This window comes from Peromyscus californicus, unplaced genomic scaffold (genome assembly GCF_007827085.1).
Source record: "Peromyscus californicus insignis strain IS unplaced genomic scaffold, ASM782708v3 Scaffold_6__1_contigs__length_162567912, whole genome shotgun sequence".
NCBI lineage: Eukaryota > Metazoa > Chordata > Mammalia > Rodentia > Cricetidae > Peromyscus > Peromyscus californicus.
Window position 1 is genome coordinate 68169931 of NW_026294584.1, and position 14624 is coordinate 68184554.

General features: G+C 45.0%; 1 long non-coding RNA gene across 1 annotated transcript; it reads left to right on the forward strand.

The window, feature by feature from the left end:
- Positions 1 to 557: 557 nt before the first annotated feature.
- LOC128100011 (uncharacterized) lies at positions 558 to 12460 on the forward strand. The gene is made up of 3 exons (XR_008214640.1): positions 558 to 2419; positions 3001 to 3125; positions 12252 to 12460. It is a non-coding gene; the product is annotated as an uncharacterized LOC128100011 (long non-coding RNA).
- Positions 12461 to 14624: the final 2164 nt, after the last annotated feature.

A 14624-nucleotide genomic window follows, 5' to 3' on the forward strand; every position in this document is an offset into this window, starting at 1 on the left:
CCTCCTTTCCTTCCTGGACCCTGGGCTATGGTTGCCCTAGTGCTGAGTATGCTTTCTCAAGGTCTGAGTTGAGCAAAAAAGCTCTGGCCCTGGGGGAGGAGAGCCGGAAGGTCTTGGTGTAAGAAACATTGCTATAGTCCGTTTGCAGTATGAGGTGCGCTTTAAGTTCGTCAGAGTGACAGAGGTACCCCTTCTCCTGGCTGGCGCTTCCCCCAGCCTGTCTCACAGCTGAAGAAGAATTGGAGAGCTCCTGGTAGCCTGCTGAGCACTAGATCAGAGAATGGGGCAGGCAGTCTCATGGCCCAAGTTATGGATAAAGCTCTTGTCCTAGACCAATAGGATGGGGAATTTGGGAAGGGGGCAAGTTCTGCCGGATGGAAGAGTGGATGGAATTTCTCGACATCAGAGGAATTTAAAAACCGTTGTCTTGCTTCAAATTAGTACGCCAGCCGTACTAATTTGTGTTTGGCTTTTCTCAGTGCTGGCGTTACTTTCCCAGAACTGAGTATTAAAAAGTCCTTTGTTTTCACTAGTCTTTTGAATTTATTTCCAGCGCTGCTGAGCTCCAAGGTGGGGTCCGTGGGATTCTACAAGCTCATTTTGAGCCTCTTCTCTTTCCTTGACCTTGGGACAGATGTAATTGTGGAGTGTGGAAACAGTTTATCTGTCTGTCCCAAAGGCCTGGTCCCTCCTGCATTTCCTCAGTTCTGGCTGCAACCTTGACAGAAACTAATAAAACAAACAAACAACAAAACTGGAGAGGTGTGCACTCCTGTAATCCCGGCACGTAGAAGATGGACCACGAGTCTCAGAAAGTTCAAGGTCATCCTCAGCTGCAGTGACGCTGAAGCTGACCTGGACTACATTAATAAGACCCTGTGCAAAGAAAGAGAAGGGCGAGGTCAGAATAAAGATGCCAACCAGACTTCAGTTTCTGAGTTTGTGCCGTTGAAGAACAACCTGAAAGAAACTAGACGCTGGAAGATACCATTTGGGCAGTGGGAACGAAAAATGAGGCAAGAATGAATTCCTCTGAGGCTGTAAGCAAGCCCCCAATTAAATGCTTTCTTTCTTAAGCTGCCTTGGTCACGGTGTCTCTTCACAACAATAGAACGGTAGTGTGTGGCCACCCCTGAGCCTGAAGACTAGACCCTGCTGGCGAAGGAAAGGCGGCTTTGACAGGTACCCATCGCTTTGGTTTTCCAGTTTCTGATTGAAGTCCATCCTAATCTTTTGGCATTTTGAGGCTCCTCTGTGTAGGACCTCCCATGTAACTCCCCGTCTGACCAGCTCATTCTGCGTCCCCATCTGGATTACTCTTCTCCATTGCTGTGACAAAATGCCTGCTGGTTTCAGAGGGAAGCTTGCTCCAGGTGAAGACAGTGGCTGGATGCTCTGTTGGAGGTGGCGAGAGCTTATGGGCAGCTTGTTCACATCTCTGGTGGATCAGCCAGCAAAGAACAGGACCCAGCGCAGGCCTGAGTTATCAACCTTCAAGGCCTGCCCTCCATGGTCTACATCTGCCAGCTAGGCCCCATGTCCCAAAGGTTGCAGAATGTCCCCAAACAGTGCCTCCAGCTGAGGATCAAACATTGAGAAACATGGCCTGTTGAGGGTCATTGCACATTTACATCCTAACTCCATCCTTCTAGTACTTTCTATACTAAGTTTCTCTGTGTTGGGCTTTGGTCCCGTTTAGTCATGGCTTGAGTGTTTGTGGGAAGAAACTGAGCCTGATAGTTGAGTGAGATATAGTTGATGAAGATTCACCGTTGGTCTGTGTCTGTGGACGGTGAAAACAGTAGGGAGGCTGTGGCAACTCTAGGTTGAATGTATGTTAAACATAATTTTAAAAGGGGAAAATAATGTATAGTTGGTTCATGAAAGGAAGCTGGCCTATCATTGCCTGGGAGAACATTAGAAAGAATCTGTCAGGGTCTTCAATGGAAGGAGAAACTTCTCTTTAAAAGCTGGAGGGTGTTAGTTTTTCGGCTGTGTTGTGTTCTTACCCTGCAAGGAAATGCCACGAAACACGACAGAATCCGCTAACAAGAGTTTTATTAAAGGTAAAGGGACAGAGAGTGAACAGGCCTGCGGGAAACACGTGTGTGGAGAAGAAGGAGGAAGAAGAAGAAGGAACCAGGAACATGGCGCCGGATTTTAAAGGCTGGGCGTGGACAGATCAGCGTCACTACTACACGCAAGCGCATAGATCACATGGCCACGTTGCGCGCCTACGTGGCTAGTGGAACGTCACGGATCTTGGTCACGCGAGATGCCCTGACCCGGAAATGGCTATCCTGACCTGGACCTGGCTAGGCGGAAATGTCTGCCAGGCATATGCAAACACGCCTGACCGTGGGGGCTTGTTGTAAACCTTTCATAGGGAAGCCTCACTAGTGAGAACAAAAGACAGGAGGTAAGGAAGCAGCCGGAAGAGGACTGTGTGGGTGTGAGGGACAGGCACACACCAGAGCAGCCTCGAGAGAAATCCCCAGCGAAGGAGATACCCAACTTCTACAACCTTTCAGGGTAGCTGGATGTTTTATATCATGTGACTTAGTTCAACACCACACACGTGACAGTGAGCACGGGATAGCCAGATACGGGTTACGACCATAAATTATGAGCTGTAAAAACACAACACAGGACGACAGCTCTTCACTCTCTGTTCAGGGATGGAATAGCAGGGGGTCATGATCTGACCCACCACCACCCTCACACCCCCACCCCCTCACTCTCTCACTCCCCCACTTCCTCACTCCCTCACTCCCCCACCCCCCACCCCCGGCAGAGAGATAGCCCTTTTAAGAGCAACCACTGTCTTAAAGGGGCAGGCAGGCCTCTAGCAATATGGCCATAACCTCCAGGCTGTAGTGTATTTAAATTTTATTTTAATTCAAGTGAGTGTAAAGGGTAGAGAAATGTAATTATTTTTACCATTGAGTTTTTCAGCTAAAATGTAGAGGAGAGCAACACAGTCTTATCTTTTCAAAACAGCTGTTGTTTGGAAATGCCTCTCCTCTGCAAGCTCTCACAGACAATGTCAGGATTCAGTCTACATGTTTGACCAGCACACTTGATCCCCAGTGCTTGGAGTTGAACTCATGTGCTTCAGCCAACAGGTAATGTGTGTGTGTGTGACCTATACAACACAGGTGACCTGCTCATGGATGTATGTCCTTGACACCCTCACATCACCTTTCTACGTCGGCCAGTTTGATCCTTGCTAATTTCCCTATCCTGGTAGTTCTTCACACATGGAAGGTAAAACTTAGGAATGAAAAGAAATATGCCTAGAATATTGTATCTGGGTTGGCAAAAATTCCAGATCACAATGAGACCATTTATCTTCACTTAAAGAATTTGCAGGACATATATAATAATTTAAAGATTGAATTATAGTCTATAACCTTTCTTTTAAATCTTATAGAGACCTTTAACAAAGTGGCATTTGAGAAATGAATTAAGTTTTTGAGGGAACTTCTTGGCAGGTAAGAATATTTCTTAAATGAAGAAAAACTGGATCTTATTCCTTGCCTAGAAGATGGAAAGTCCCTGTCAGTGCTTTTTAAAAATTTACATTTAAAAACATGAAATTTCATACCTGGCTGGTCTCAGGGTGTGTATCTACTCACCAGGAAGACAACTAGTGCGCATGCACGTTCTGCTTTGAAAATCACGCTGGCAGCGGGTTAAATGACTTTCCCCTCTGTTTGCTAGTCACTGAATTTTCGTTATCCTCACCTCCATCCCCCTCTCTCATCCACTCCGTGCTTCTCCCCACCAAGCCTTTCTCCTGCTTTCACATCCTCTTTCTGTGTGTGACCCACTGAGTTTAATTAGAACTGTCTGCATGATCGTGACCCGGAGGTTATTTACTGGAGCATGGGCAACTCGTCAGTGCCCAGACCACTGAAGAAAGTGGCATCCCCTCTCCCAGCAACCGCCCACTGCCAGCAGTCTCTCGGGGAGTAGTGTGGCCTCATGGGCCCCTTTGAATGACTTAATAATTGTTTTCTCTTGAGTAGTTGTCTTAGCCCGTTTTCTGTTATTGTATCTGAATATAACAGACCGGCTAGCTTCTGTTTATTTGTTCATTTAGTTTTGAGACATGGTCTCTCTTTACAGTTTTGGCTGTCCTGGAGCTCTCCATGTAGAGCAGACTGACCTCAGACTCACAGAGATGCACCTGCCTCTGCTTTCTGAGTGCTGGGATTAAAGGGGTGCCACTATGCCCAGCTGACTGGCTAATATTTGAAGAATAGAAAGAACCCAATTTAGATTTCGTATGTAAGAGATCATGCAATATTTTTTTCTGTGTCTGGCTGGTTTTATTTACCACAGTATCTTTGATGCTTATCCATATTTTGATTTGTAAGAAGATCTCTCTCTCTTTTTTTTAGGAATGAGTAATTTTTTAGGAATGATTTTTTTTAGGAATGAGTATATAAATATATATGTACATATGCACACACACAATACAATATATATATCCCACATTCACACATAACACAAGCCATGCATATATTTATATCGATAATATAAGTTAATCAACTGCGATATATACAATTCAATATATATATTGTATATGTAGAATATATGCAGTGAACATAGGAATATAGATATCCTTAAGGGATGGTGATTTCATTTACTTTGAATAATGCCCAGAGATGGATTGCTGGGTCACAGGGCAGCTGTACTTCTTCAGAAATCTCCATCCTGTTTAACAGACTGGCTATAGCGTTCTACATCCCCCCATAGCATACACATGTTCACTTTTCCCCACACCTGTGCCGGCCTGTATTCTCTTTCATTTTTTGGTGAAAGCCATCTTAACAGCAGTGAGGTGGTATCTCTGAGTTGTTTTGATTTGTATCTACTGGATAATTAATGTTGTTGGGTACCTTTTTATATTGCCATTGGCTATTTTTTGTAGCATCTTTGAAGTCATGCTTCTTCAAATATTTGCTTGCTTGTGTGTGTTTGTGTGTGTCAGATGTATGTGTGTGATGTATGTACATGTGTATGTGTGTGTAGTATATATGTATTTGTGAGTGTGGTATATGTGTGTATGGTATATGCACACATGTGTGGTATATGTGGCATATGTGTATGTGTGTGTTGTATGTGTGTGTGGTATGTGCATGTGTGTATGGGTTTCTTGCACTTATGTGTGAGTGCTCCCAGAGGGAAGATGAGGACATCAGGTTAATCTACCTTAATTCTTTGAGACAGAGTGTCTGGCTGGACTGGGAGCTAGGCTGTCTCTACCCACCCACAGCACCTTACAGGCATAATATGTTCTGACACCAACTTCCTACTTGGGTGCTGGGATCAGAACTTGATCAGCAAGCACTTTTTTTTTTTTTTTTTTGGTTTTTCGAGATAAGGTTTCTCTGTGTAGCTTTGTGCCTTTCCTGGATCTCACTCTGTAGACCAGGCTGTCCTCGAACTCACAGAGAGCCGCCTGGTGCCTGGCTCTGCCTCCCGAGTGCTGGGATTAAAGGCGTGCGCCACCATCGCCCGGCACCAGCAAGCACTCTTACCTACTGAGTCGTCTCTGCAGCTCCTCTCTCCCCACTTTTTAATCAGATTTTATACAAATAAAAAAAAATCAATCTCAAAATTAAATATGGAATCCTAAAGACTCCTAAAAGCTAAAGTAATCCTGAGAACAAAAGAGCTGTGAACATCACACTCCTTGACTTATGACTTAGCATTATGTCACGGAGCTGTAGACTGGAAACGGTAAGCACCGGCACTGTAATAGACACGTACTGGTGGAATGAAATAGGGAACCAGAGACAGATCCAAAGTATGTGGTCAATTGATCATTACCAGGGCATCAAGGGGACACAGGGGGTATGTGGGGCCTGCAAACTATGGTGGCCCCATTGTTCCCTGGTTGGGGTCCTGGCTATATAGTGGAGAAAGGGAAGTGAGAAGTAGCGTGCATTCCCCTCCCTGCTTCCGACTGTGAATGCAATGCAACCAGCTATTTCAAGCTCTTGCTGCCTTGATTTCTCTGCCAAAATGGACCGTATCCTTAAACTGTGTCTTAGTTACTTTTCTGTTGTTTTGAAGAAATACCATGGCCAAGGCGACTTAAAGGAGAAAGGGTTTAGAAGGGAATTACAGTTCCAGAGGGTGAGAGTCTGTGACCAACATGGCAGGGACAGCAGGCAGGCAGGCAGGCAGGCGTGACACTGGAGCAGTAGCTGAGAGCTTATATCTGATCTACAAGCTGCAAGGAGAGAGAGAGAGAGAGAGAGACAGAGAGAGAGACAGAGAGACAGAGAGAGAGACAGAGAGACACACAGAGACACACAGAGACACAGAGAGAGAGAATGCACTAACTGAGAATGGCATGGACTTTTGAAACCTGAGAGTTCATATGTCTTCCAAGAAGGTCACACCTCTTAATCCTTCCCAAACAGTTCTACCAGTGTGTGTGTGTGGGGGAGATGATGAGCCTAAGCTAGGCCAAGCATTCATAACTAATAAGAAGTCTCTGTGTCATGATTTGGGAGCTGGTTGGTGGCCCAAAAGAGAAAGCCTGATACAAAATACTATCTTTCTCTTCTTTTGAAAAATATTTATTTATTTAGTGCGTGCATGCGTGTGTGTGTGTGTGTGTGTGTGTGTGTGTGTGTGTGTGTGTGTGTGCATGTGTGCATGCATATGTGTCATGGTGTTCATGTGGAGGGCAAAGATTAGCATACAGGACTTGGTTCTCTCCTTCCACTATGTGAATCCCAGGGGGCAAACTCCGGCTGCCAGGCTTGATAGTAGCTACTTTTACCCGACAGGCCCTCTCCTTGTTGCTATTAGCATAAATTAACCATACAAAATAATGGGCCTGGTGATGACATTCTCAAATGCATGCATACTTTGAGCATGTCCCTGCACCACCTTTCTATGCTTGGTGGTAGTCTAAAGGCCCTGCATTCACAAGCGGACTGCCACCCTGTCCCTCTCCGAGCTTTGCCATGCCACTGCTCTGTGTTTATTAGTGAGTGTGGGGCACAGACCTGGGAAGTGGCGGGAGAAGAATTAAGTTAAGGAAAAGCTCTTGAGAGCTGAAGTGATTTAGGGTGGTGAGTAGAGCCACACAAGGTAAAAGCTGTATGAGGTTTGACTGGCAAGTGAGAGCCTCATGCATCAGAGAAGTCACCGACTTCAGTGATGGGTAGTTTTTGACTACCGGCCAAGTCCCATCTCTCCACCAGCCTGCCAACATCGCCCTCTCGCTGCCCAGTGATGTAGGACATGGCCAAGATTGACAAGGAAGGGAAGAGAAAGGGGCAGTAGTGAAAATGTCACCCGCTCAGACGGAAATTCAAATGGGTAATTTACCTTGACAAGTTTTAGTTCAGAAGAGAGAGAACATGAAGAGGTTGGACTTGGTAATCAAAGTAATGCGTTAGTTACTAAAACGCAAATGGCTTCATTGGGAGGGAAACAAATGTTAATTAGGTCACCAAGATACATTAAGAAGAAACTAAGAACGTGTTTACCACATTAGAGCTATTGTTAGCTTGTGGTAAAGAAAGTTCATATAACAATGACTCCAGTATTAACAGCTGAGCATTCATAGCTTTGAATTCAGAGACAATCCAGTTCTACCATCTTCGCCTTGTATTGCAGATTTTTTTTCTTGTTTGTTTGTTTTTTTTGAGACAGGGTTTCTCTTTGCAGCCCTGACTGTCCTGGAATTTACTCTGTAGACCAGGCTGGCCTCAAACTCAAAGAGATCCACCTGCCTCTGCCTCGTGAGTGCTGGGATCAGAGGCTACCATAGTCTAGCACATTGCAGCTATTTTAACATAGAAAAGAACCTTGCTTGTGCTCAGGGGAGTGCTAGCTTGTTTCAAGCACCCTGGCTTTTCTGCAGGATATGCTAGACTCAAAAGATGTTTACTTTCACCTCCTGTGAGCTGTTGAATGGAGGGACCATCTATAGTTTAAAGTTTAAAAACCCTTAAGGCTGTCAGCTGAGCCTTATGTGTGCAGTGTGCTATACAGCACACAGAAAGACCTAAAGACCTTTTGTTGTAGTGGAGCCTGTCCTTTTAGCCTCAGAATTTAAAGCTGGTAACATACAAATGTGAAATATTTTCTGCCCCCCAGTGGTTAAAAGTAATTTTGCAATGTTGGCTCCACTTTATGTTTTAAATTACAAAGGGAAAAGACACAATTATTTTTGAAAGTGTGAAAATTATGTGATGCTTTACCATAGCTAATTACTTTTATTACATATTTTACAAAAGAGGAACAATAAATTCTGCTTTATTAACCACAATATACCAGTGCCTAGAAATCTGGGCAAGAAGTAAAATCAATTTTGTGATATTTTTCCTTCAGGATTAAAATAATATTTTTCTATCTCCACAAAGAGAATGTTAATTTGACATCAATCTAGTTAAAATTTACTTCCATTCCTGATTCTAATAGTGATTTTCCTGTTTGGCTCCTTTCATATTTTAGTTCCTAGATTGAGGATGAGGATATGGGTAATAATTCTTGTTATTTCCTTAGCTGCATTTAGGGTTACATGCATCCCATTCATTTTGTGTTGTGAGAGGAAAATGCCGTGATGCGTTCTCTAAGGACCTTTTCATTAGTTTATCTTCAGACATATTTTGGGCTAGTTGCTAATGTGGATTCTCAGATGTCAAGTGCAAAGTTGTTCCTTTTAATTGACTTTAATAGAAAACAGATGGGGAGTAACATAATGAGCTATTGGGAAGAATGTGAGTGAGTTCTCAAGTTCAAGGGACAGTGTTGCAAAACAGCACACAGGCAATCACGGCTTTTCATCTCTTAAGAGAATTAAACTAATCAGACGCCCCCTTTTCATAACCGTTCTGAAATGTCTCCTCATATCCGACTGCTCACAGAAAGCTGTCCTCTCCAGGTGTTTCCAGGCCATCAATGAACTTGGGCCCCAGGTCAGTCCAGCATGTCAAGAGCCATGGGTGAATGAAAGGGGAGAAGACAATGATTGGGAGCAGAGCCTCCTCTGAGACATGCTTAAAGATAGTGTAGAAGAAAACTGTCTAGGTGAAAAGTTTAACATTTCTGGATGATGGAAGGCAATAGAGTCCAGACCTCTCGAAAACCATCAGCTTTGTTGTTTTCATGGGATTTTTGTTGGTTTTTTGGTTTTTTTGCATATGCTTACATTGTATCAGCATGCATATAAAGAATAGAATCAGACTCCAGAAAAAGATTAGTGAAATGTACTTAATCTGTTGAGTTGTAAACTTATGGGAAGTTAAGATGATAAATATTATATTATATGGATTTATTTCAAAAGGCAACAAAATGCCCCCAATTTAAAGATAACAGTGAATGACGTATGCATCATCTGATAAACATTCCAGACACTGAGTCCATTAATAAATGGAAGTTTACATAGACTGGGAATAGTGAAGAGGGACTGATGCTCTCTGGGTAATGTTTCCTAACTGAATCCTACTGAACACAGAGCTACAGCCGGCTGTCTACGGGACAGTGTGGAGGCGTCTACTACACTTCCTGCTGGTGGGGCAGGGCACGCGGCTGGTTTATTTGAATTGCTTTAATGTCTCGTTCCATTTCCTGAATAAGATCTGTAGCAGACTGCAAATCACCCGAGGAGCATGAGACCTCTGTAGGAAGAATGCACCTCTGGCCACCGCTCCCCGATCCCACCTGTCAATCAGTCTCTGCTCCCCGATCCCACCTGTCAGTCACTGTTCCCCAATTCCATCTGTCAGTCACTGCTCCCTGATCCCACCTGTCAGTCACTGCTCCCCAGTTTCACCTGTCAGTCACTGCTCCCCAGTTTCACCTGTCAGTCACTGCTCCCCAGTTCCACCTGTCAGTCACTGCTCCCCAGTTCCACCTGTCAGTCTCTGCTCCCCAGTTCCACCTGTCAGTCAGTCACTGCTCCCCAGTTCCACCTGTCAGTCTCTGCTCCCCAGTTCCACCTGTCAGTCACCGCTCCCCGGTTGCACCTGTCAGTCAGTCACTGCTCCCCAGTTGCACCTGTCAGTCAGTCACTGCTCCCCAGTTCCACCTGTCAATCATCACTGAGATTTCCTGTACCTCTCTGGGAAGTTGGACTTCATCAACAAGAGCTCTTTGGGAGCTAGGGAGATAGCTTAGCTGGCAAAGTGCTTGCCTTGCAGGACCTGAGTTTTATGGTGACCCACTTGTCATCGTGGTGCTGAGGATGGAGAAACAGGTGGATCACTGGGACTTAACCTATGTGATGAGTTTCTTAAGAAAGAAAAGAGAAAAGAAAAAACAAACAAGAAACAGCACCTGAGGCCTTTACATGTATATGTGCATGTACGCATGCATGCATACCTGTACATGCACACATGTGAGTGAGTGAGTACAGATAGACATGTACCCCCAAACACTTGGTCTGCTGGAGAGGAAAAAAGTACTATTTGCTCTTTCATGGCCTAAGATGGCAGTGGTACCCTCTTGCTCCTGTGTTGCTGCACCCCCTGCCTCTTGTTCCTGATGAGGTGGGTACTCCTTTCCTGCTCTACAGTTAGATGCCTCAGGGAAGAGATAAAGCAGTGCTTTCCCAGAATTCATAGTCCATCCCCTCCCTTCCTCCCTCCTCCTCCGCTCCTTCTTTTCCTTCCTCTCTCTCACCTCTTCCTCCCTTCTACATCTGTGTGTGGTGTTTTAAAACAGTAAGGATAGGGTTGGAGAGATGGCTCAGCAGTTAACACTGGCTGAGCTCCCAGAGGTCCTGAGTTCAGTTCTCAGCAACCACATGGTGGCTCACAACCATCTGTAATGAGATCTGGTGCCCTCTTCTGGCCTGCAGGCATACATGCAGGTGGAACACTGTACATAATAAATAAATTAAAAAACAAAAAACAAACCAACACATGACTAAGGATTTAGTCCTGGGCTCCTGTATTTGTTTTCATTGAACTTAATTCAGCAGATGTTTTCTGCATGCTTAATATGTTAGAGAGCTGGAGGGCATGCTGTGGCATGCTGGTGGACAGGGCAGTGCGTGGAGGAAAGCGTGTGACCTTTAAGGCGGGTCGATATCAGTGGAAGCAATTTGTCGCCTCCTGTTTCGTCAGACAATTCTTTCTAAGGCCCGTTTCCATGTATAGAGATTAGTGTTAACGGAATAGCACTCAGTGTTAGAACAGACATGATCACTATCGCAGTAAATAGTCACAAGTTTTAGGAGGGAACGATTTAATTAAGTGGTTCCTAATAAGGATTATTCGGACCTCCAGGGAACATTTGGCAGCGTCGAGAGACATTTTGGGTTGTCACAGTTGTAGCGTGGTCCCATTGGCACCTAACAGGTGACACTATAGTTAGAAACTACGGGTATGCCCAACAGCCCGTGATGCTCAAATAGTCCCCAGCCCAAACTCAGTGGCTCACTGCTGTCTAGTGAATGAGACAATGAAAATGTGAGACGTGTTTTATACAGCAAGGACGTGAGCTTGTAGAGGTTGCCCATCCACTAGCCACACTCTGGCCTTTTAGTTTCACAGTAACAATGGTTGGGGCCCCATCCCGGAGGGGAAGGACCGCATTGTTTCCTATTAGCAGGAGAGAATTGTAGTTTGCACAGAAGAGGAAATCACTGGGTAGTGCTTGAAGAAAAGTTTCTCTGAAATAGAGAATTCCTTTGCCTTGGCTCTGTTTGTGCTCCTCAGAAAGCAGTAGCTTGCTGAGGCCCAGTGGAGGGAAAGATGGCCAGGGATTGGGTTCCCTATTGACCGTGTGGAGTTCTCACACCGGCTCAGAACTCCTTTTTTTTTTTTTTTTCATACATTTTTATGTCAGAAGAAATAAGTCTTTCTTGGTTACAACAGTATTATTTAGGTTTTCTGTTGCAGGCACCTGTATCCAAATTTGACCCATCTCCAGGAATTTTGATTGGTAGGAAACAGGCTTTCCTGATAAGGAATTTATGTAGACACAGGTACAGAAGCCAGGGTGTTCAGAAAAGAGCATACAGCTTGGTTCACTCATTATGCAGTGTGATAACTTTCTGACTTCTAAAGGAGGGGTACTATGTGATGTCCCAAGCAGATCTTTAAGAAGGAAAAAAAGAACACAGGACACAGACGCCAGTACACTCATCTTCGGGTCTATTCCATTTCCTCAGTCACAGTTAGGTGAGCACTGGCCTTTCATTTCTTTCATGAGAAATTGCCCAGAGTCAGGATACTTTTTCCTTTTTTTTTTTTTTTGTATTTTCCAAGGTCATTGTCATAGCATGATGTATGGAATGTGATGTTGAGACCATGCAGAAATCACTTCCATGAAGATTGTTGCTATATCAGACCAGTCTAATTCCAGCTTTCCCTGAAGGCTCTGCCACTTCCCAGGCTCTGGCTGGGATGTAGGGTGGCACCAATCCAGGTAGGTTCCCTGGGGAAGGGAAGTGCTGGGAGAGAGGGCTGTGTGTGTGTGTGTGTGTGTGTGTGTGTGTGTGTGTGTGTGTGTGTGTGTGAGAGAGAGAGAGAGAGAGAGAGAGAGAGAGAGAGAGAGAGAGAGAGAGAGAGAAGAGAGAGAGGAGAGAGAGAGGAGAGAGAGAAGAGAAGAGAAAGAGAGAGAGAGAGACCTTTCCATGTTTTTTTCTGCTGTAAAAAACCAATGTTTTGAGGAAATCCAGGATGAATCACTTGAGAGTTCGTGATTATTTAGGAATTGTCTTCCCAAACATCAATCATCTATAAACTGAATTGGATGCTCACTTAAAATTATGCCAGAAGAAACCTGTTTCCACGATTCTTTTTGGTATCAAAATCTCTCCTGACAGGGCTGGAGAGATGGTGCAGTGGCTACGAGCCGTTGTTCTTGCAGAAGGTCTGGGTTCCTCTGACCTCCACTGGCCACCAGGGATGCGCATGGCACACATACATCACACAACCAAAATGCTCATGCTTAAAATAAAAAGACCTCAATGAGCCTTCCCCAGAACTCTGAACTCTCCGGGAAAATCTCGGCCTGGCTAAGGCTTCAGAGCAAATACCCTCCTAGCAGCTCTCAGTGGTCTTTCCTAGGAGAAATCCCTCTGTGCTGCAGGATTCTGGTGTGTGTGTGTGTGTGTGTGTGTGTGTGTGTGTGTGTGTGTGTGTGTGTGTGTGTAGGGGATTGTGAGACTTCTGGGTAGCTTCCTGGGACATATAAGCTCCACAATGGCCTTTCCTGTTTTCTCACGACTGGTGTATCTGGTCTTGTCTTTGCACCAAGTTTTTACTGGAAAGGTGACAGGGCCTTTCTTCCTGGCAACAGGAGGGTCCATGGAGAACAAATGAGAATTAGAAGGAAGAAAGCAAGCAGCATCTAGGCCCCCAGGTCAACGACTTAGGCACTGGGAAAGCCTGGTCCGGCTGCCTGAGTAGTTCCCCAGGAGAGGTGGCAGCTTCACACAGACTATACAAGCGTCTCATAGCCTGAGTTCCCTTCACGCTCTGTCCACCCAGACACTCTGGAGAAGGGGACGTGGATTACCATTTTCCCTCCCACCACACTGAGGTGGTGAGGGCAGGCGGACCATTCTCCCTGAGCATCTTCCTGGCCCACAGGTCAGCCAGTGTTGAGGGAGGGAACAGTTTGCCTTGGATATGAGGTTGGTGAGTGCACCCAGACTTGACAGAGTTTTTTAATATCAAGAAGTGACCAAGGAAGTTATGGCGTCTGCCCAGGGTGTCGTTAATGGATCTCTACCCAGCAGGAGTGGGAGAGTTGCAAGGCCCAGCTGAGGCTGATGGGAGAAGAGGAAAATCATTTCCTGTGGGTCCCCCGTGGAGCTGAGGCTGTTCAGGAAGCCTGTTACAGCTGATGAAGGGCTTCATATTCTTAGGACTACGGTTGGATCCCTGTGCATTTGTGCTTGGTTCCAGTGGCCAGATAGTTTTCTATCAAATCAAAGGCTTAACATTTTAAGTGAGTAAAGGGATCCATCAGAGGGGAGTGTCTGAATATAGGAACAAGGACATGACGTGCGTCAGCTCTCGTGGTCTCTCTTTTATCCTGCTAGGATCTCAGGGTTTCCTCAGTCTTGTGAAATTACACAGAGAGGTGTCTGGTTTTAAATTCCAGTCTGTCACAGATTCACTAACAGTGACACAGAGAAGAGAAATCATTTTAAAACATCTTCACAAGTGACTTGTTACCTCGGTCCACTTGTCAATCATCAGCTTTCACCATATTGTCTGTCAGGAGGCCCTTCTATTTAATTTTTTTTTTTTTGTTTTTTGTTTTTTGTTTTTTCGAGACAGGGTTTCTCTGTGTAGCTTTGTGCCTTTCCTGGGACTCACTTGGTAGTCCAGGCTGGCCTCAAACTCACAGAGATCCGCCTGTCTCTGCCTCCCGAGTGCTGGGATTAAAGGCGTGCGCCACCACCGCCCGGCTAATTTTTTTAACAAGTGTAATTGTGCACATGATTTTGTGTGTGTGTGTGTGTGTGTGTGTGTGTGTGTGTGTGTGTATGTGTGTGTAATTAGGAAATTTCATTGTAACATGCAGGAAGAATCTCCATGTAGTACAGAGGTATGTCTTTATACAAACTTTTTGTGATTTTTTCCTTTTTTTTTTTAACAATAAAATTATCTCCGTGTGTGAGAGCA